At 42.0% G+C, this 23035-nt stretch overlaps 1 pseudogene; it reads left to right on the forward strand.

Moving 5' to 3' along the window:
• Nucleotides 1–385: 385 nt before the first annotated feature.
• Nucleotides 386–22605, forward strand: LOC147459952 (uncharacterized; annotated as a pseudogene).
• Nucleotides 22606–23035: the final 430 nt, after the last annotated feature.

The following is a 23035-nucleotide window of genomic DNA, read 5'->3' on the forward strand; positions in this document are numbered from 1 at the left end:
TGGTGCCCAAGTTTGTGTGATAACGGAGTTTGCTATGTAAGTTATTGGCATCAAGTGTATGGTCAGTTCTAATGTTCAGATGAGAATGGCCAACCATGCCAAAACTCGAAGTTTGGGAGTGGCCCAAGATGTGAAGGTGAAGGTTATGGGTATTGAATGCCTCATTGACTTTTTTGCTATGAAAGCAGGTGAAAATGCATATCCAATCATACTAGGAAGGCCGTGGTTGTTGGCAATCGGGGCCAAACAGGATTGGGGAACAAGGGTTTCTACCTTGCCGGATCGGGAGAAGCGGGCAAATTGTGCTCGACTTGAAGACTAGAGAAATCCGTTTTCACCCGCTGAGGATGGTCAAGACGGCTCCACTACAAGCTACGAGTATGAGATGGAGTCGACTTACGATGAAGGCTCGAATAGTGTGGAAGCGGAAGAGAGTGATGAAGATTTGTTAAAGCTAGACATGGACCTATTTGGAGTCATGATTGATTCTACTAAATGCTCTAAAGGTATGGAAGCTCCGATTTGTGGTTTGGAAGCTGGTAAGGTAGAGAATATGTTGGGGAAGGATTGACCAAGTAGGAAAAAGAAATCTATGTGGAGCTATGTGCATTGTATCCCGATTTGTTTGTCATAGAGTACAAGGATTTGCGAGGAGCCAAAGGAGTGAAGCATCGAATTCTTCTTAAGTTCGGGTGCAAGCCAAAGGCACAAAAATTGAGAAGGATGGGAGACATTCAAAAGGAGGCTTTGTGGCAAGAGATCAACAAGCTGTTGGAGGCAGGCATTATATATCCAATAAAAGTGGCTGAGCCTGTTGTCATTACATCAAAGAAGAATGGGAAGTGGAGGATGTGTGTAGACTATAAACCATAAAGTGCTGCTACCAAGCGGAACCACTACCCTTTGCCGTTTCAGGACAAGATTTTTAACCAGGTTGCAGGACATGAGTGGTATTCTATTATGGACCGATTAAAAACTATGTTCATCTCACCATGGGGGTGCTTTGCTTATCGCCGGATGCCTTTTGGCTTGGTAAATGCATATGTGACATTTCAAGATTGTATGAATAGGGTATTTGGACCATATCTGGATAAGTTTATCAGAGTTTTTATGGATGATATTGGTTGCTATAGTTCTAGGGCGGAGCACTTGTCCAAGTTAAAGTTGTGTTTCCAAAGATTAGATGAAGGAGGGAAATTAAACCCTAAGAAGTGCAAGTTGGCACAGTCGCGGGATGATCTTTTGGGCCATGTAGTTTCACAAAATGGTATAGAAGTGGATCCTCAAAAAGTGAAGGCTTTAGTTTTGATGGAGACTCCCACCGATGCGGCAGTTTTGGCTTCTTTTGTGCACAAACTCAAGTACTTGGCTAGGTTCTTTTGGATGCTCTCCCAGTATGTGTACCCCGTGCAAAAGTTGAGCCATCATGTTCATGGTTTTTGATGGTGTGGACTCAAGTGCACAGGTAGACTTTGATAAGGTGAAGGAAATATTGTATCAGTTGCCTATGGTGTGTCCTCCTAACAATGAGGATGATTTTTATGTGGCCGTGTCGGTGGGTACGGTTGCTATAGGTGCGGTATTGATGCCCTCATGGGAATTCAGTCACTTGTGCCAACAATGCCTCTTATCCAGTTCAGGGAGTTAGAAAGATTGTGCTAACTACTGCAAATGGAAGTTCCTTCACACTTGTTGATGCACTTTATGTACCTGGGATCAAGAAGAATCTCTTGTTTGTATCCGCACTTGCTAGACTTGGACTCGTAGTCAAATTTGTGGATGATAGATGTACAGTTCATGATCTCAATTGTGGTGATGAAATTGTTGTATCTGGCCTTTTGTGCCGTGGGCTGTATAAGATCACTTTGTATGACAAGTGTGGATAAAATTTTGCAAATGCTGTTGCAAATTCAAGGGCTATTTCAGATGCAAAACTTTGGCATGCACGTTTTGGTCATTTGAATTTTTCTAGTTTGCTGCGTTTGCAGAAATCTGATATGGTTGCTTCTTTGCCGCCTCTTGAAGCACCTATCAAACATGTTTGTGAAGGCTATATTTTGGGTAAGATGCAGAGTTCTAAGTTTCCAAAGGATGGTTCAGTTCGGGCCACATGTAGGTTGCAGCTTTTTCATAGTGATGTTTGTGGGCTCATGCAAACTCCGTCCTTGGGCAATTACCTTTACTTTGTGACTTTCATTGATGATTACTCCAGGCATGCATGGGTATTTCCACTTAAACCGAAGTCCGAAGTTTTTATAAGCTTCAAACAATTTCTGGCTATGGTTGAAAATGTCTCAAAATGTACTATGGGCACCCTCCGTTCCGATCGAGGGGGGGAGTATATGTCTCATGAATTTAATGCATTTCCGGCTAGTCGTGGGATAAAACACCAATGTACAGTGCCTTAGACACCTCAGCAAAATGGTGTTGTTGAGAGGAAAAACAAGTCATTGGCGGAAATGGCACGATGTATGGTCAAAAGTCAAGCTTTGCCGCATTCTTTTTGGCTTGAGGTCATCATGTGTGCCACTTATGTACTTAACAGGTGTCCTACAAAAGCTTTGCAGTCTATTACTCCCTATGAAGCATGGCATGATAGAAAGCCTTCTATTGAGCACATGCGTGTTTTTGGCTGTTTGGCATATGCTTTGGTGCCACAAACACAGCGTAGAAAATTGGATGATAAGGTTGTCAAATGTATTTTTGTTGGTTATAGTGCTGAAAGCAAAGATTATAGGTTGTATCATCCACAAAAAAAGCGTATTCTGGTTTCACGAGATGTAGTGTTTGTGGAAGATTCTGTTTAGCCCTTGCTGTCATGTACTAGAGACAGTAATGTAAGCTCACAAGACATTTATGACACTTTATTGCCTCTTTTCAGTGGTGGTAATACGAATGTAATTTCCAACAAGGAAAATGTACAGCCTATGGGGGTTTCTGAAAATGTTACAGATCAGCCTATTACGGATGCAGATGTACATGATGTACTTGCTGAGGAAAGGGCTGAAAATGAGCAGGCTAGAGGTATGCCAAAATGGCTGGTGTACACTTTGCGTGACAATAAATTGGATGCATCTTTGTCTAGTCGTACTCGTTGAGGCTCTCGCCATGCATCTTATGCATCAGATTGTTATGCTTCTTTGCCGCCTCTTGAAGCACCTGTCAAACATGTTTGTGAAGGCTGTATTTTGGGTAAGATGCAGTGTTCTAAATTTCCAAAGGATGGTTCAGTTCGGGCCACATGCAGGTTGCAGCTTGTGCATAGTGATGTTTGTGGGCCCATGCAAACTCCGTCCTAGGGCAATTACTTGTACTTCGTGACTTTCATTGATGATTACTCCAGCATGCATGGGTATTTCCCCTTAAAGCGAAGTCCGAAGTTTTTATGTGCTTCAAACAATTTCTGGCTATGGCTGAAAATGTCTCGAAATGTACTATGGGCACCCTTCGTTCCGATCGAGGGGGGGAGTATATGTCTCATGAATTTAATGAATTTCTGGCTAGTTGTGGGATTAAAAACCAATGTACAGTGCCTTATACACCTCAAAAAAATGGTGTTGCTGAGAGGAAAAATAGGTCACTGACGGAAATGGCATGATGTATGGTCAAAAGTCAAGCTTTACCGCATTCTTTTTGGCTTGAGGCCATAATGTGTGCCACTTATGTACTTAACAGGTGTCCTACAAAAGCTTTGCAGTCTATTACTCAATATGAAGCATGGCATGATAGAAAGTCTTCTATTGAGCACATGCATGTTTTTGGATGTTTGGCATATGCTTTGGTGCCACAAGTGCAACGCAAATAATTGGATCATAAGGCTGTCAAATGTATTTTTGTTGGTTATAGTGCTGAAAGCAAAGATCACAGGTTGTATCATCCGCAAACAAAGCGTATTCTGGTTTCACGAGATGTAGTGTTTGTGGAAGATTTTGTTCAGCCCTTGCTGTCATGTACTAGAGACAATAATGTAAGCTCACAGGACATTTATGACACTTTTTTGCCTCTTTTCAGTGGTGGAAATACGAATGTAAGTTCCAATGAGGAAAATGTACAGCCTATGGGGGTTTCTGAAAATGTTTTAGATCAACCTATTACTGATGTAGATGTACATGATGTACTTAATGAGGAAAGGGCTGAAAATGAGCAGGCTAGAGGCATGCCAAAATGGCTGGTGCACACTTTGCGTGACAGTAAATTGGATGCACCTTTGTGTAGTCGTACTCGTTCAGGCTCTCACCATGCATCTTATGCATCAAATTGTTATGCTTTGGCTGTGTCTAGCTTGCATGATGTTGAGGAGCCTCTATCTTTTGATGAAGCACATAATTCAGAAAATTGGATGGCTGCCATGCAATCAGAATATGATGCACTTATAGAAAATGACACATGGACTGTATGTGATTTGCCTCCTGGCAAAAAGGCCATTGGTACGAAGTGGGTTTACAAGTTGAAACGCAAGCTGGATGGTGAGATCGATCGCCATAAGGCTCGACTTGTTGCAAAGGGTTATGCACATCAAAAAGGCAATGCAAAAGGTAGGTATGTACTACAAATCAATCTATTTTGATAGCAGAGTGATTATCCTGAGGGGAGAGATCATATACAGAGCCTGAACAGTGGGTAATGACCTTGGTCTTTGCCTGCCACAAATTCAAAGTGCATTTAATCATGCGGAAGTTTTATGTGCTCACATCTAACAATTTGTTGCCTGAAGTGGTGCTTCATCTACAGCCAGGGAGAAGAATAAGAAAATGGGTATTGGAATTGCAAGAGTTTGAATTTGACCATACTTGTAGGTCTCATTTGGTGGATATCTTGGTCAAGAAGGATGTGGACCTACCCATCTACCCGAGGGTGGTGAAAGAGGATGTGGTAGAGGAACCAGATCTAAAGGAAGCTTTTACCATGTGGTTTGATGGCAGCGGTTATAGAAGAGTTGTGTAGAAGGCAGGAGGTGGTGTGGTCATTTAGGATCCCCATGGTGCGGTAATTTTTTCCAAGGCCTATGATTTGGCGGGTGTTCACACGAATAATGAAACAAATACTTGACACTTCACTTGGGGCTCAAGCAATGTGTCGAGTTTGGCACCTCCAAGTTGGTAGTTAAGGGGGATGCCCTCTTAGTTATCAAGCAACTTTTGGGACAGTGGCAAGTAAAAAAAATTCTCTCAAAAATTGATTTTTCCCCATAAAGAAGCTGTCAAAGTTCTTTGAAGAAGTGCAGTTTAAGAATGTTAGGAGAGAACAAAATCAAGAAGCGGATCGGTAAGCTAGCAATCGAGTGTAGACTCAAATATCAAGTCTATATGTGGCATCGGCTACTTATGCAAGTAGGGAAACTCTCAAGGAGGTTGATGATATTTTGAGTACTGGTTAATGTTCGGGGTTTTCAAAGCTGCAAAAGATAAGAGTTGTTCAAAAGGCACGGAAGTTCGTTTTGGTGGGAGAAGATTTGATGACCTATGGAAGAGACGGAGTGTTGAGAAGAGTTCTTTGCAAGGAGGAGATTAGCATGGTATTGGAACAATGTCATGAAGAAAGTGGTCATCAGGGTAAGGATCAAGTTTTCTTTCGCATTTCAAAAGGTGGTTTTTGGTGACCTTCAATTGTATGAGATGTGCACTACTGGTGCAAGACAGGCGGCATCAGAGACCTTCCCAACCCCTTGTTGCTCATCCTATCGGAGACGACTACACCGTGCGATAGTGCGGATTCTTTGGAATTGTAATAGATTTTTGTTGTGACCGGAAAGAAAACCATATCTGAGTTTGGTGTTATCTCTTCTCCCTGTTTCCTGCTTCTTGTCTTTGCTCTATCCCTACTATGTGGTGTCGGTTTGAGAAGTGTCTGCCTCTCCGGGCCTGTGGTGTGAGTGGGAGAGAAAGAGAGAGTGGTTTGTGTTGTGTGAAGCTGATAGCAGGCTAGGCTAGTGCAAAGGTTGTGCGTTTTCGATCGTGTGTAGGATTTGCAGTCGAATTGTCAAGTTTGGAAGGTGAACTCTAGTGGATCGGGGTGTAGTGGTTATCTTGGGCTATAGAGAGGCGTGCTTTTTTGTGCCGGGTGTGTTCCCCCTTTCCCCCCATCCAACGTAGGTTACAAGTTACAGGGGGTTTTTCATTCTCTTCACACACAGATTCTCTAGATTACCAGACACAGTCCTCATACAGGATATTTGGCAGTCATTTTGATAACAGATTCTCTACAGATAGATGCGTTGATAGATGCATTTTTTTGTGAGCACACCTAGTGCTACTGAGCTCTTTTGAGAGAAAATATCTCTACAGGGATCACTTTTACTGCATGCAGTAGTTCTTGGCGCCTATTTGAGTGTGGTTTACTCATGTATGTTGAGTTGCGAACACTACCCACTGTACTACGTGTGGAGCAATTTTTTGGCTATTTTGGCAGTTTTTCCTGGTCGTTTCTGAGACTCGCAGTGGAAGAGCCCTTTTTGAGACTGTGGCCGGTCCATTTGTGTCTGCATTAGCCTTTGGAGGGTCAATAGCGTGAGGTTTTCTTTGAGCTGGGGTGTGTTCAAATGTTGAGACACTTTCGGTGATACAGTTAGCTAGAGTTTTCCATTTACGGTACCCTAACCATAGGTTATGTATTTGGACAGATTTTTATGCTTTTGATGCTAGGTTGGTAGTCACAAACCAGTGGTTTTGTGTAGTAGATGCACAGTTAGTGCAGTTGGCACATTTATGCGTATTTTGAGTTGAGGTTTGAATCCTCATACAAAGGAGACTCTGTTCAAATTTCTGTAGCTTCTCACCATAGTTTGGCACCTCTCAAACCCTCTTATCAGCGATGGCTTCTTCTTCAAAAAAGGAGGAGTATTTCATTCGCAAGTTCGATGGCAGCAACTTCACCATGTGGAAAGAGCACATAAAAGATGTTTTGACAAACAAAGGCCTATCAGAACCATTGAAAGAGCGTGCAGAAGATGATGACTATACACAAGCTCAGTGGGAGCTTTTGGATGTGAGAGCCATGGCTACGATACGTCTACCTGTAGCCGAGTCAATTTTCTTCACTATCATAGAGAACAAAACAACAAAGGAACTTTGGGATAGCTTATGTTCAACACAAGAGAGAAAAAGTGCATCCAACAAAATTTTTCTCATGAAAAAGCTTATGAAGCTCAACATGAAAGAACGTAGCACAGTTTTTGGTCACTTAAATGAGTTCAACTCCTTGTTCAGACAGTTGACATCTCAGGGTTTTAAGGAGTTTGACAACAAACTCAAGTCTATATTCTTGTTATGCTCTCTACCTAGTTCATGGGACATCTTATGCACAACCATTAGCAATTCGGCTCCGAATGGAAAGTTAGTGTTCAATGCTATCACAGATGTGTTGCTCACTAAAGAAATCTGATGTAAATCTCTTGACGGTGCTAGTCATGGAGATGCATATATAGCTGGTAGTTCAATGAAGGCTAGAGGCCATGATAGGAACAAATACAAAAGCAAAAGTAGAGAGAAAAATTCTCGTAGTTCTAGCAGACACAGAAACTCAAGTAGAGACCGCAATATGAGAAATGTCGAGTGTTACTATTGCCACAAGAAGGGCCATTACAAAAAGGATTGTTGCAGTTTCCTAAGATATTAGAAAAACATGCAAAAGGATAATTCTGGCAAAGGTAAAAGTACGGTAAATATTGAGGAGCTCAATGTGGTTAAGTCTCCCATACCCACCACTACTTTAGAGAAAGCTCCATCTCCAGTGATGATCATTATGCCAATAGAGATTCATGCAGAAGTGACACTAGATCCCTCAGATGTTCTCATTTTCACTTCAAATCTCACTCCAAATGCTTTGATTGCATGGGATGAGGGTTATGCACAAAATTGGATTCTTGATTCTGGTGCAAGTTTTCATGTCACACCGCATAGAGAGTGGTTTTTCTCTTATGCATCCATGCATGGCATAGTCAAGCTTGGTGATTCCTACGAGCTTGACATTATTGGCATTGATGATGTAAAACTTCAGATGCATAATGGCACTACTTTTGTGTTGCAGAATGACAGACACGTGCCCAAGCTTACCAAGAGTTTGCTTTCTATAGGGCAATTGGATGATCTTGGCTACACTATAATTTTTGGTAATCGTTCTTGGCTGATCCGCAAGAACAACCTTGTTGTGATGAAAGGTCGTAAACATATGCTTGTACTCTATGTTTGTTTTGAGTGTTGATGAACACTCTATCTATGTTGCCGAGCTGCCATCTACTGAGTTGTGGCATAGCTGGCTAGGGAATATTAGCCAAAAGAGAATGAAAACACCAGCGTTTTGGCTACTTACCTGTGTTAAATTACACAAACTTTCCATTGTGTGAGCATTGTCTATACAGCAAACAGAATAGGTTGACATCTTTACCATTGAACAAGATACTAGGCAAACCCCTAGACTTAGTGCACTGTGATTTGTGTAGTCCAATGCCACATAAAACTCTACATTAAGAGAAATATGAACCTTGCATGGGCCTTGTTAGGAATCCTAATTTTTAGGGATTAAGGTAATGTTGTGTGGGGTCTAGGGGGCAAGGGCATTGAAGAAGGTAGCTTTGAGTAGGTTTTTCTAGCCTTTTTTTTTAACAAATGTAGGATGTGGACCTAAGGGGTCACTTTCTCTCTCTAGCTTTTTTTAAAGCGAAGGAAGCATAGGGGTTTAAAAAAAATTCATTTTTACTTGTTTTTTACTTAAAACTCCCTCCCAACATATATACATATCCAAAAATCATTTTTTAACCCATTTTTTAACCCACAAGCTTAAAAAGTCCATTTTTTCAAAAATCTTTTCCCCCAAAAAGTAAAGAACATTTTGTTCTCTCCTCCTCCTCCCTCCTCTCTCCTCTCTCCCTCTCCTCTCCCTTCCTGCCCCTACCTTCCTCCTCCTCCCCAATCTCTCCCTCCCCCCCCTCCCTCCTTCTCTCCTCCCATCTTCCTCAACCTCCCTACCCTTCCCCCTCCATTTTTTCATCATTTGCTTCCTCATGCAACAGCTTCCATGGTGCTCACGGACATCACAAATGGTTTGCTTCCACCACCACGTACTCCACACACCAAAAGCATACATATTCGTTTACCCATGACATTTTCACCGAAGACTGCTAGTGAGGGTGATCAAAAGTCATCATAGGAGCGTCGCACCATTTGTAATACCAATGTTGACATTTGGATGGATGGCCATTTGTACCCTTACGACCCTATAAGCCGCTTCCATCCACCGTTTAATAGCCTCTCCACATTTCTTCAATTTCTTGGGAGGGGAGAAGCAGACTCGTTAGGCTGTTGCAAGCGGTTGTGTATGGGTGCAGGTGCTTCTTTGCATATGTGGATGCACGAATGTCAAGCTCTTCACCTCAAGACAACGGCATTACAAGAGAGTGTTGCCTCTTGAGAGAGGGTGGTTAAAACTCTTGAACAACAAATGCAAGAAAATGAGTCCCACATCCAAAAGCTTACCAACACCATCACATACTTGAAAGAAACACCCCTTGGTGCAAGGGAACGCAAATGCACGTATTCATCCATTGAAACTCTTGCACATTCGGGAGGAGTACACAAACAATGAGTTACATCCACAAGGTGATTTGGTCTTTACTTGCATGATGCATTCTTACTTCACACTATTTTCTAACATTTATGTTTATTTGTTGCTAGAAACTTCATCCAGGAGGCATGCGGTGGAACAAGCCAAGATGATCGAGTCAACCTTTATGCGTAAATTGAGAAATGTGGTTAGTGATGATGACGTGCAACAAGCTTGTGATGAGGCTGGAATCAACACCAAAGCCTATCATGCTATTTTCCAACTCCTAAAGTATGACCTCAAAGAACATGGCATTGTGGAAAACCTATTTCTCGTTCCTCACAAGGTCAAGCTCGCAAAGAAGGCCACAAACGAAGATGTGTTCTCCTGCATTGGGACATACCTACACATTGAGGACACAATGCCAACTTCCCTTTATGCTTCGTGCGCAACAAAGACAAGGGAAAAAGGTAAGAAAAAATCCATAAGACCTTCGGAGAAGGGCTTTCCTTACATAATGTGGAACAATATTTTCGTGGATCTTAGAAGGCTTCAAGAAGCCATGCTTAGATTTTACGAGTTATCTGAAGAAGGTGACACACTTTACTTTTTTCTTTGGTATTGTTCTTATCATAGACTCTGAAGTTTAAGGTCTTGGCACTATTTATTTTGTAGTGCTTGCCACAAAAGTCGCTTTTGTGCTGAAACTCGATGAGTGTCAAATAGTGAAAGGTCGAAGGTTAGAGAGGCTAAGTGTCACTCTAATGAACGAGGCCCTTCTGCAAACCAAGCGAAGGAATTCAGTCGAGCCATCTCCCACCCCATCTTTTAGCATGCAATCAGAGAAAGACATTTGGTGGTTGGGTTCTATTGAGGTGCCCAAAGAGACCAATGGAGTACTTTCATGGATTTTTGAGAGAACTCCATGGATCACAGAAGTAATACACTCCCCAATTGCAGGTCAGAAGTTGGAGATTGAGGGTTTTGGTAGTTATGATGTGGAGTGGCACTTAGGTGGGGATTTGAAGACCATCAAGTGTTTGCTTGGCTGCAAACAAGGGGCTTCTTCTCTCATGCCTTGTCCATTTTGCACTCGAGGGTACAAACCTAATGGAAAAAAATCACATAAGAGCACTGCAAAGGTCGGTTCCATGCTTCCATGGCAAGGGCATGGAGAACAAGGGTTAGATTGTCGTGATGTCGGAGATGAAGGTAGAGAATGGGAAGCGTATATTCTGAGATGTCCCATGCTCAATGCCCCAGACCGTGATCAAAAGGACCACACTTGGAATCCAATCTTTCCATTTCCTCTATTGAATGTACATTTTTGTACATTACATGCATTCATACACATTTTTGATAGGCTATTGAAGCTCCACATTGACTATGCTTTCACAATGAAACCGTTGGAAAAGTCCCAGGAAGCGATCGAAAGAGTGGAGGTACTCTTGAATTCCATTGGCTGTCACGGTGGAAATGTGTCTATCGTTGCTGCAAAGAACACAGGGGAGGCCCATGAAATTGCTCAACAAGTGTCAATGAGTGGACAAAAGGCTAGACACTTTTTGAAGAAAGTTTCCCAAGGAAAGCCAAGTCGATATGATGCTCAAAACAGCTCCAACTAGCAGGCAGGTAACCTTTGGGAGCTTTGGAAGGAGTTATGCAAAGCTACTACTGACAATGATTCAAATGGAGAGCTTGCAAACAAGCGCAAGCAAGTTTGGGCACATTTTGATAAAATGGTCAAGCTTATGGGCCTTAACAGCACAACAGAAGAACAACGCCAATCATTTCAAGAAGCCTTGGCGGATTTTACCAAGGTCTTCACCCTTTCTTGGGGTGAAAATAACATCACACATTACATGGTAAGCCATTTTACGTGGTGTATTTATTACAAGGGATTGTTTTTATTAAATAATGTGGATCATTTACTCATGTGAATAGCATATCTTGTTTGCGCATGGTGCATTTTTTATGCACAAGTATGGATTGCTTGAAAGTTTTAGCACTCAAGGCATGGAGAAGTCCCATTATCGAGCAAGGGGAGTGTACTTCAAAAATACTCGACATGGTGGTGAAATGGTGCAATCCAATTATTTGGAGGAGATGTTCAATTGGTTTTTTCGCACAACATTTGCTCGTAAGCTCACAATGGAGCCTGCACGACAATCCAAGATTGCTATTGAAGTGCAAAAATGGAGTCGTCAAGAGCATAGCAACAAGTGGCAAATGTCTCAAGGTCCCACCAAGCATGCTGCATGGCGGCAATGCAGAGTGCGACAAGGATCAAAGTGGATATTGCGCGAGTCACTAAACGTGAACGCAGGGTCCAACTCTTAGTGACATGTTTATTTAAAAAATAATAGTTTTTTTTTCAAAATTAGTGTGAACATGGCCCTTTTTAAATGGGCCCTTATAAATATTGCATGCTCTCATAAACCACTCATTTCTTAAGAACATGTGAGCTCTTACCAACGAAATGGTGCGCACCAAACAAGCCGCGAAAGAGCATCCGCCTGCCAACAAAAACACCCTCCAAGGATGTGAGAAGCCGGCATGGCTTAAAGGCACAAGAAAACAGCCACGAACACCTGGCTGTTCCAGGAACTCTTCTAGCAGTGGGCATGGTGGTAGGGCATTAGAGTCATCGAGGGCTGTTAAATCTCCACCTCCTCAAGATATAACACCTAGAAAAAGAATGAAGCAACGTGCCCAGTGCTGGAGAGAAGAACAGGGTCAACAAACAACAGAGTCCTAGGGGGTAGAGATGCCTACCAGGAGCAAAGAAAAGGCTGGCCACAAGGGCGTGCAAATGGCCCATCCAAAACTGGTGGATGGGTCATTTGCGCGGCCTTGTGGCCAGCCTTTTTTTTTGCTCCTGGTAGGCATCTCTACCCCCTAGGATACTTAAAATACCTAAATTAACTGAAATTAACTGAAATTACATACAGAACTTGAAATTGCAAAGTCATATCATTACAAAGATAATAGACCCAATATCATGTGCATCCAACTTCCGTTGTGTTGTTACTTCAAGCAAAAAAGACAACTTATTGAAACATACCACCAATTACAACAATTTTCAAGATTGACAAATCATAGTTAGAAGAATTTGCAAGATAGAGAGACAATTCCAAATATTTTTTATTACTTCCAAAACGGTGATTTTACATCATGTATCTAAGGAGTTCATAATTTTCTTGACCATTTCCTGGTGCCTATTTTGCGCGTAAGGCAACTCCCCAGTCAAGAGGGACTCCGCTATGGCCTTTGGGTCAGTTGAGCCAATGGAAGCATGTATCCCTATCTGGGCAAGGACTTTACCATGAAAGATAGTGCCAAACGCTGTGCATACAAGGGATCTACGCACTAGGAACACTTGATGTGCAGTTTGAGCAATGGTGCTCAAACACAAAAACTTGCTCAAAGCTTTCAACGACCAAGTCATAAAATGGGCTTGGGGAGTAAATTCATTATGGATAATGGCCACATCGCAAGGGGGGAGTTGTCCTAGGTAATGCGCAAGGGAAGCTTGAGGTCCAAAGCCCGTCTGCTTGCCACCCGTCCTTGCAGCAAAATCATCAAGCTCCACGATGTCCTGTCATAAACCGATGAAGGTTGAGAAAAAAGACAATGAAGGATAAAATAGTAACATGAAAATTAGGATACAGTTTACCTTCTACTCCTTGTCGTCCTCCTCCCTGTTGCCCTTTGCATCCAAGTCAATGCTCCCATGCAACGCAGATACGAGCTTTGGATCATCAGATGGGAGGTTGCATAATGGCATAGGCATCCTAGCAGCCTCAACCTTGGCTTGCGTGGCTTGGAATTCTTCCTCAGCCACGTGCAACTGCTATGATGCCAAGACCTCCGCACATACAACTGCAATAGTGTCAGCAACAGAGTCCCCAACTGGCAAGAGCTTGCTTTCTAGGGCATCTTGCGTATTGTCTAAGGGACATTTGGTGTTGTTGCATAGCACGCTCAAGCATTCATCCATGCGCATGACAAATGCTTTCTCCAAATCATGCATAAACACATACTCCTCCCCATCCACTACCACTGAGGAGAAGCTGCTGATTTCTACCTCTGGGATAGCCACATCCGTCAGTGGTAGTGGCACTGGAGTGTCACTAGGGCCAGCCACAACTATGGATTTCTCAACCACTTCCTCGAGACCCTTGGGGTACTCGAGCCGGAGTGTCTTTTCTTCCGCTGCAAGGTTCATGGGGATAACCTGCTGCTCCTTGGTGTCCTTGATAAAGGACCCAACCTGAAGGTGTGGTAAGCGGAGCTCCTCCAAATCAGGTTCCTCGCTCACCAAGAAGATAAATGTTGCGAGCCGAGAAAGGTACTCCACCCCCAACTTGCGCTTCTTGAGCGCTGACACCCCTGGGGCTTGCTCATCCAAGTAATGGCCTGCATCGGTGGCAATTTCTTGGAATCGTTGCAACCGCTTGGAGAATGGGCAATCACCTTTGTGTATATAGCGCAAAAGATCGCAAGGCACCCAGATCCCTGCATGTGGGAAGATAGATACATAATATTTTATGATGTGCTCCTCCATGAACGCAAAAATATCGGCAAATGCATCCATGTGAAGGGAAATTGTGGCGTTAAGGTCAGGGAGACGAGTAAAAAAGGTGTGGAGGTCCATCTTCCCTTTGTATTTGGTGTCCTCGAGGAAGAGGATGAAGCGTGACAAAGGGGTGGATGGGGGTGCAGATGCAGAGGCTGTGGAAGCATCCATGTCTAGCCTGGGGTGTAGATAGAGAGTGGAGGAGCTCAAGAGTTGCAAAAGTGAAAATAGTGAATGAGTTAGGCGCCCCCCCTTTTATAATGGACCCTTTTTTAACATTAAAAAAAAGGCACTTTCACCAAAAAATGATTTCTCATCTCAATGCGAAAAATTATATTCAAAGACATGATTTGCCGAAGCAAATCATGTTGATGACATCGGGGATTGTTTTGAAAATTGCAAGAGTTACAAAGTTAAAAGATCGATAGCATAGTTCCATCCATCCCCCAGTCCTCCTCGACCTTCAATTTGTCTTCCATTCTCTTCCCAATCTACGGACATTCATTACAATAAGCATCCAATGATCGACAAACCATGATGTATTGAAAATGTGGTGGAAGGATTCTCACCTTGTGACCTTGTAAACGAAATTGTGCTTGTTGAAGGGCCTCAAAACCCATAATAACCAAATGTTCTCGCACATTACTGAGAGTCCAATGCTTGTATACTTGGACTGCATCCAAAGCATCGTTGGGCATCTTCACTACAATGTCAAAGCTTGCAATAGCGCCGTCTACACTCTGTAAGGGAGTCCACACTCCAAGCTTGCACATCCAACGATCATAGTGAAATCGTATATACAAGGAGGTGTGGGATTTCAAATAGCGCATTCCAATACCTGAAGCTCCAACCTTACAACGGTATCGGTCCCCGTTGTGCATGCCCTCCACAAAACCCCAGTCCTCTTCTAAAAGCCTTCCTAATTCCTCGTAATGCACATCTTTACATACAAGCATTGTGGTAGTCTCCACAAATCCAAACTCTTTAAAAATGTGCACAAAACAATGAATAGGCAAACACCAACTCAAGCCCACAGACGTAGAAGCTTTAGAGTATTTCAAAGAGTTTTGGACATCTATTATCATCTTTTTCTTGAAAGATGCTACCGACCACAAATCTGGCATCGGCCACTCCATACTTAATAAGGAAATTACTTTGATGGGTTCAAGCGTTCCAAACGCTTGTGTAGAAGTAGGGACAATATAGGAGTGAGAATAGAAGAAAATCCTTCTTTGAACCAGTTTGGTTGGGCAAAGATGTGGGAACATTGTTGCTCCAATATCCGCATGTATAGCATTGAATGTGCCGGAGAGACTATGTAGTGGCTGCTCCTCCACCAACGTGGATGGAAATATGACTATAAATGCATGACAAATCTTAAGTATGAATCCATAATAACATTACACTGTGATTTCACACCTAGCTTTGTATTCTCAAAACATGTACTTACAATGTGTTGGAAATCGAGGTGGTTGTTGCAATTGCATGGTTGACATTGAGAAAACATGTTGCACAATGGCTACGGTCCCCTTGTCTTTGCGGTTCTTGAAGCCAAGGAGCTTTCCTTTCCAATGAAGATCCAAGTTTACACGATTCCGCACACAATGAGAGCCAATAGCAGATGGTTGCGTGTATAGCCAAGCACCGTTGGTGAACTCTTGTGGCACCCACTCATCATCTATACCTCTAGTGTTGTGGCATGCAAGTGTTGTGACATCATCCTTTGTCCGCCTTTGCGAAGTAGAGTTGGCCATGGTTGAGCAAAGAAAATTAGGAGGAGGAGCAGGACCTTGCTTGTTGCTACAATGTAGGCGGGATAAAGTGATATGAGAAGGTGGTTAACCCTTGTGGCAATGGGAGGAGAAGGTGGATAACCCTTGCTTGGTGTGGCAATGGAAGGTGGTAGGGGAAGAGAAAGGAGATTCCTTGCTGCAGCAATGGAGATGGTGTAGAGAGAGAGTGTGTTGGAGTAGAGGATGAGTGTGATGGTTGCAACCAAGGAGGGGTTGGAAAAGAGGTTCTAGAGAGAGAAAATAACTTTTTGCCTAAGGACTGCTTTTGGGGGAGCTCTGGATAGTAAAAACAAATTTTTCAAAAGTTTTTTTTAAAAATTGAATTTTAGGGTTTTTGGGTACACGTTTTGACTTTTTGAGGTCAAAAAATGCTTTTTTGACCATAAAATAGCTTTGGGGGGTTTTAAGAAGATAAAAGTTGAGTTTTGAAAATTTTGAAAAATTTCAAATTTTTGGGATTTTTTCAAAACCGGATAAAAAAGGAGGAAAGTTGGAGGGTTCCATATGGCCCAACCCCCCCCCCCCCCCCCCCCCAACCTTCTCACTAGGTAAGAGCCCATTTAAGAAGTGTAAGGCTACTTTGTCCCCCTACATTTTTGAGGGCATAGAGTGTGTCCACCACCCTCTTCTCATTGGATGGTCTCTAATTAACCTTAATTCCAAAGGGCCCCTAGAGGGTTCATATTTTTCCTAATGAGGGGGGCAAACTACTTTCTCACGTTCATAGATGATTCATTCAGAAAGGGGTGGGTGTATCTCCTTAAGCACAAGGAATATTTCTTTTGAACATTCCATAAATTCCTCGCCATAGTTGAGAACCAATTAGGAAAAAAGCTCAAAGCTTTTCGCACGGACAATGGTGGAGAATACGTGTCCACGGAGTTCAAGGATTTTTGCAATCGAAGAGGCATTCGTCGGTAGTTTACTGCTCCATACACACCAGCACAAAATGGGATAACTGAAAAAATGAATCACACGATTCAAGAGCGAGTTATCTCTATGATGTCTATGGTGAAGATTACTCCAGAGTTTGGGGGGAAGCTGTTCTAATAGCAGTGCACATCATCAATAGGTCACCTAGTTCTCCTTTGAAATTTCAAATTCCAGAGGAATTATGGACTGGGAAAATGCCAAGCTATGAGCATTTATGTGTATTTGGATGTGAGAAATATGCACATGTGCCCAAAGAACTTCATCACAAGTTAGATCTCAGGTCACACAAATGCATTTTTATCGGCTATGGTGCAAATGGAGGGATGGGCTATCGTCTCTGGTACCTAGAATCCAACAAAGTCGTTCGCAGCACACACATGATTTTCAATGAATCAAACATGCACAAGAAGCCCATTCATTTTGAGGATGTAACCAACTCAGTTCAGTAGTGTTGCACCTAATCCTGAAGTGCAAGATACTACTATTGCTCTGGAGAGAGCAGAGTCCAACAGTCAGACACTAAGGTGCTCTGTAAGAGTATCTCGTGCACCCGAGCGGTTTGAGCCGTTATACACCACATTTTGGTCATTGATAGTGGCGAGCCAACCTACTACAAAAAAGCTATACAAATGGATGATAGCTTTAAGTGGGAGCAGGCTATGCAATCAGAATACAATTCGATTGTGGCTAATGAGACATGGGATTTGGGTGAATTACCAAAAGGCAAGAATGCTTTACCTTGCAAGTGGGTATACAAGAAGAAGTATACAACGAAAGATCCCGAGCCTAGATACAAGCCTCTTCTAGTTTCCAAGGGTTTCAAGCCGCAAAAAGGTGTGGATTTTGATGAGATTTTCTCTCCAGTAGTAAAGATGACTACACTTCGCACTGTGCTTGTCTTGGTTGCTATCTAGGACATGGAACTTGTCCAAATGAACGTGAACACAACATTTCTTCATGGGGATCTAGATGAATATGTCTACATGAAACAACCAAAGGGTTTTGTATGCGAAACCCAAAAGTCAACAAGGGCAGAATTAGTTTGTAGACTTAAAAAGGCACTCTATGGCCTCAAGAAAGGTTCAAGGTAGTGGTATAAAAAATTCAACAAATTCATGGAATTCTTGAATTATCTCAAGAAAAGTACATCCACAAAGTCTTGCAACGTTTTAGTATGCAGGGGGGGAAGTCACTGAGTACCCCAATGCAAGCATACTCCAAACTTAGCAAGGAAGATTCTCCTAAGATAGTGGCTAAGAAAGAGGAAATGGCAAAATTGCCATATTCTTCAGCAGTTGGCAGTTTGATGTACAGTATGGTAGCCACAAGACCAGACATTGTGAACTTGAGACCCCAACGTGTATACTTTTGAGGTCTGCTAGGCACTTAGTATATAGCTGGTTGTGATTTAGCATGGGCTTGAGACCCCATCGTGTATACTTTTGAGGCATGATGGGCACTTATATAGCCGGTTGTGATTTGCTGTGGGCTTGAGACCCCATCATGTATGCTCTTGACCTTTTATGCATGTGGTTTTTGCTCTTGGTGGCACATGTTTTCAATTGAGTCAAAGTAGGAAGCCATAATTTTTAGCATGGAAGTCCAAAACACCAATGGTACAATGTGCATTCAAAAAAAAGGAGATATGATATCAAGTGTGAAAAATGCCATGTGAACTTATTGATGAGTCATGCAACTTTCTCGAATGTCATGATAGTATGCTAATTGTGATGCATATGTATTACAGAGGTTGTCCCATTTGCAGCTTTTGTTGTTGTGAAGCATGCAAATTGAAGGAGAATTTCAAAACCTACCTTTTAAGAAAACAACATATATTTCTTAGTTTTTGCACTTTAATTCATCACAGGTGTTTGTAACGGCATGTCTGCTCATTCAAAGTTCTACCTCCACGGTTGTGATACATGAATTTCCATCTTTTAAAGCTCTTTAGAAGTACAAAGTTGGAAGTGTTTTGGTTGGTCGTAGAGAGTACAATGAGTTCTTGAGGATTGCAACTATCATGATTTTTTTGGTTTTTTTTTTAAAACCATAAGCGCTAGGAATTGTATTAGAAGAGCAAAAATTTTACATGACAGCTATTGGAGCTGCGACCTGACCTAACCAGGGAGATAAGCCAATACAAGAAATCGATACAAAAGATGATCAAATACATCAAGGGAATCAGATACATAGGCCAACATAGACCTCTTTAGAAGTACAAAGTCGTAGAGAGTACAATGAGTTCTTGAGGAATGCAACTATCATGAGTTTGGGACTTGGGGTTGTTGTAGCTCAAATCAAGTTCTATATAAAGCTCTTGTACTTTCATATGGATTCTCTCTACTAGCCTGCTAGCTCAAGATGTTGTGACATGGAATGTATTTATTGTTAGATATGCAAAACGTGGTCATTCTCAAGGTGCAAATTGATGCAACGAGATGCACTTGAAAGATATTCCACATGATATTGTTTCGTATGTGTATGCCATAAAGAAAAATTGAAGGAGAATTTCCAAACCTACCTTTTAAGGAAACAACATGCCTTGCAACGAGATGCACTTGATATTGTTTCCTATGCCATAAAGAAAAATAACATCTTAGGAGAAGCTAGAATGGATCAAGTCATTCAAAAATGTTGTGGAGGCGAGATAATGATATTTGCAACTATCTTGCGTACACATGCACAAGAAGATTTAGAAATTTTCTCATGTAGGAAAACAGGGTCTTTTTCAGTGTTTTTCACACAATGCATAACATCATGAGCTTCTGCTCGAGAGGCACTGCATACCTAGCTAGGTACGATGGGGGGCAGGGGACCACCGGCTAGCCGGCGGTCCCCTGCCCCCCATTGTACCTAGCTAGGTATACGGTGTCTCCCACATAGAAGCTCGTGATGTTGAGGTAAGTCACAATGTGCGAATTATTGTAAGAATTTATCCAAAACTTCTTGTGATGTGCCACTGGTGGCTTACTTTCCCAGGCACATATATTATTTGGCAAGCTCATCTCCAAGAAATTCCCGCTTTGTATATTTAGTATCCCTGTCATCACAAGGATGCCAAGGTTGTGAAATATTTTTTTCCCCTCATATACGGACTGACAAAAGAGCATGTCTCCCCTTTCATCGCTCTTGCTAGCATTAAAATGGCTTTATCAATTGGTAAGATTGATAGAATTCTTCCCATTCAAAGAGCTAGAAAGCAAAGTTGGATTTTGGGAATTCCTGGGTCTTCAATCTCCACTATGCAAAAATCAAGATGGATTGGGGTGAATCAACACTCATATTCAATATCCAAGGTGCCTTGTGAACTCCTATCTTACCACTCAAGCTCAACATTTGGTGTGTTGCAGGCCGTGATTTGGGCCACTCAATCAACTTGAATAAGCATTAAAGGCAGTAAATTTTTACTTGTGACTACAATTCCAAAAAAGTGTAGGAGAACTAGAAATTCGTCACCCTTTCAAAACTAAGTACAGAGGAAGCATACGGGGAAAGACACTCTCTCTCTTTGAAAAAGGTTTGAACCAAAACCGGATAGATTTTGAAATTTGAGAAACATATGATGCCAAGGGTAGTGGGCACAACTCCTTTCTCTCTGTCTAATTGGAATAGAGAGAAGGTGACTTGAGTGTTGAATAAAATGCCACTTGCTAGAGAAGGATGAGAAGAGCATGGTGATTAAGGCAAGCTCAGAGTGCCCAATCAAGCTATCAATCTTCACAAACAAGGTTACCTACTACAACAATGCAAAGCTTGAAGTCATCACCACCAACATACAGGCTATTGATGTTCACGACCAATCCACACGTGGCCTCATGTGGTTGGCGAGATGTAATTGAGGGTGTGGGCACAGTTGAAAATAGTCCAGAGCTTCATCGTCCTGCTCCTATTCACCATATCCCATCTTAATGATGGACAAATTGCCACATTCTAGAGAGATACACTCGCTTTGCATCAGCTAAAAATAGTTTAGAGCTTTCGGACCCTACCTCTACTTGGCATACCCTTGCCCATTTGAGCTTTTTATATAGTGCCACATGCCTTCAAGGGGAATGCATAGGTAAATGCATCTGGAGTGATGCCCTACATTCGCATTTGTTGAATACTTTCATATTATTTTTGTAATTATGACTTTCTAATCAACGTGTTTAGGTATTTACACTTGTCTTCTAATGTTTGAAGTTGCTTTTGACTTAAGGATCCAGGTTATTGTTAAGTATTCCTAGAGGTTCATTTTTTGCTCATTAAATCATCGTGATAAAAAACAAGTTGACAAAATTTTGAATATTTTTTGTGTGGTAAGGTAATGGCGGCAGAATCGGAAACCACCCACGTGTTGTCTCCCCAACCCAATCCCAACTTTCAAACCCAAAAGAGACTAGCCTTGATGTCTATGCTGAGAAGACCAAGACTAGGTATGTGGAGCTTGATGCAAAACTCTTGCAAACTTGGGTTGCTAAGCATGAGGTTCATCGAGATATAGAGCTCTCTTGGGTACCCTTGTGTCGGTTGGTGGGTCATGAAGCAGTCTGCAGTACTAGAGGGAACAATGGGGAATTAGAAAATAAGTTTAAGCAAGTAGGATATATGTCAAGTCTTGGAAACTTTCTTGTTTTTGAATTTTTGCCCGATGAGGAGAGGATTCGTGTGTCAAAAGAGGAAGAGAAACAGTGGGATGCGTCCTATTGGGGTGCTATTAATCAAGAATTTGAGATGGAGTTATCCCTTCTCAAAGTTGGACGCATCTCAAAGGTCAAAAATTGGTGGTACTCAATGGGAACCATCGTCTCAAAGCTTGGATGTCACAAATCAACACTGGTAAGTCTTGTTTTTTTTCATAGATACTCATTGTACATCAATAAATATTGTAATACAAGTGTGAAAAAATTGTAGTTTGCCGTGATGATCCTTCAAAGTACGTGCGCGTTAAGTGTACCATGACGTATTTCTCTCCCGACGAAGAGTATTCAATGCTATGGACTCTAGACTGCCTGAACAGGTAAAAGGTAACTCTTGCACTCATTATTCTTTCTCCTTTGTAAGAATCTCTTCTGATGTTCTTTTTTGCTTGACATTTCCATAGCTTGACACAAACTCATGTGAAGCGGTCACTTGCAAGTGATATTTTTCTCATTAGGAGGCTCGGTCTTGGAAACGAGCAAAGCTGGATTCTTTGACAAAGAGGCTCTACAAGAAATTGAAGTAGAAATACAAGAGGACAAAAAGGTGCATCTTTGGATTTGGTGGAATATTCCCCATGGTTTTCTCATGCAGTTGATGTACTTGATAGGTTACACATGCTTTGTACTCATATGTCTCTTGTAAAGCATTTACTTAAATTTTGTTTCACATATAGGGAGAATTTAAGGAACAGCTATCAAAAAGGATCGCAGAAGCCAGCCTCTCTTGTGAAGATCAAGGCTATAATGAAAAACACAAGAGCTCCATTGATGAGGTCAGACTTATCTCAGACGCAAATTGGTTGCAGTGGCAAATCCGGCACTAAGAGAGTAGTGGTTTAGTAAGCTATATGGTCTAGACTTGGAGAGTGAACACAATGTCACACTTAATAAGCTTCTCACAATTACGCAAACCCCACTTACAGCACAAAGATAATCTGGAAGTGCCTTTGGGATGGTATGTTGAAGTCGCTAATCCTTTTATGTGCTTTGTATTGCTTGCAGGAAGGTCTGGGTACTAGATCATATTCTAAGCAAAGACATTGGTAGGCTATGGGGTTTTGATGGAGGAGAAAAAGAATAGCGCAACTATATAGCATACTACTCCTATTGGGAGTCAGTTGTGGAGCGAGCAATGGACCTTATAAAGGAGGTCAAGGAAGTGCCCTTTGATATTTGGAGCGGTGCCATACAAGAATTCTTTGATTCTTGCCAAAAAGAGCACCTTCCTCACTGTTTTAGGGAGATATCTAAATTGACTCCTGGAATGAAAGTACAAAAGATGCCCTATTTGGAAGCTACAGCTCAAAGATTTTAATATAGGCAAGTATGCTTAGTTTCTTTGATACCTCATCGCATAGAAGATTCTCATGTTTAAATTCTTTGCAGATGGTTTACAAATCTATTGAAATCTATAGAGATAACTGAGATTCCAACCACACTTCTTGATTGGAAGGATGTTGGTGCTCGCTATAAGTCGTTGTATCCTCCATCATGGCTCGATGCTCGCAGGA

This window comes from Adiantum capillus-veneris, chromosome 4 (assembly GCF_014529385.1).
Source record: "Adiantum capillus-veneris isolate H3 chromosome 4, ASM1452938v2, whole genome shotgun sequence".
NCBI classification, from domain to species: domain Eukaryota; kingdom Viridiplantae; phylum Streptophyta; class Polypodiopsida; order Polypodiales; family Pteridaceae; genus Adiantum; species Adiantum capillus-veneris.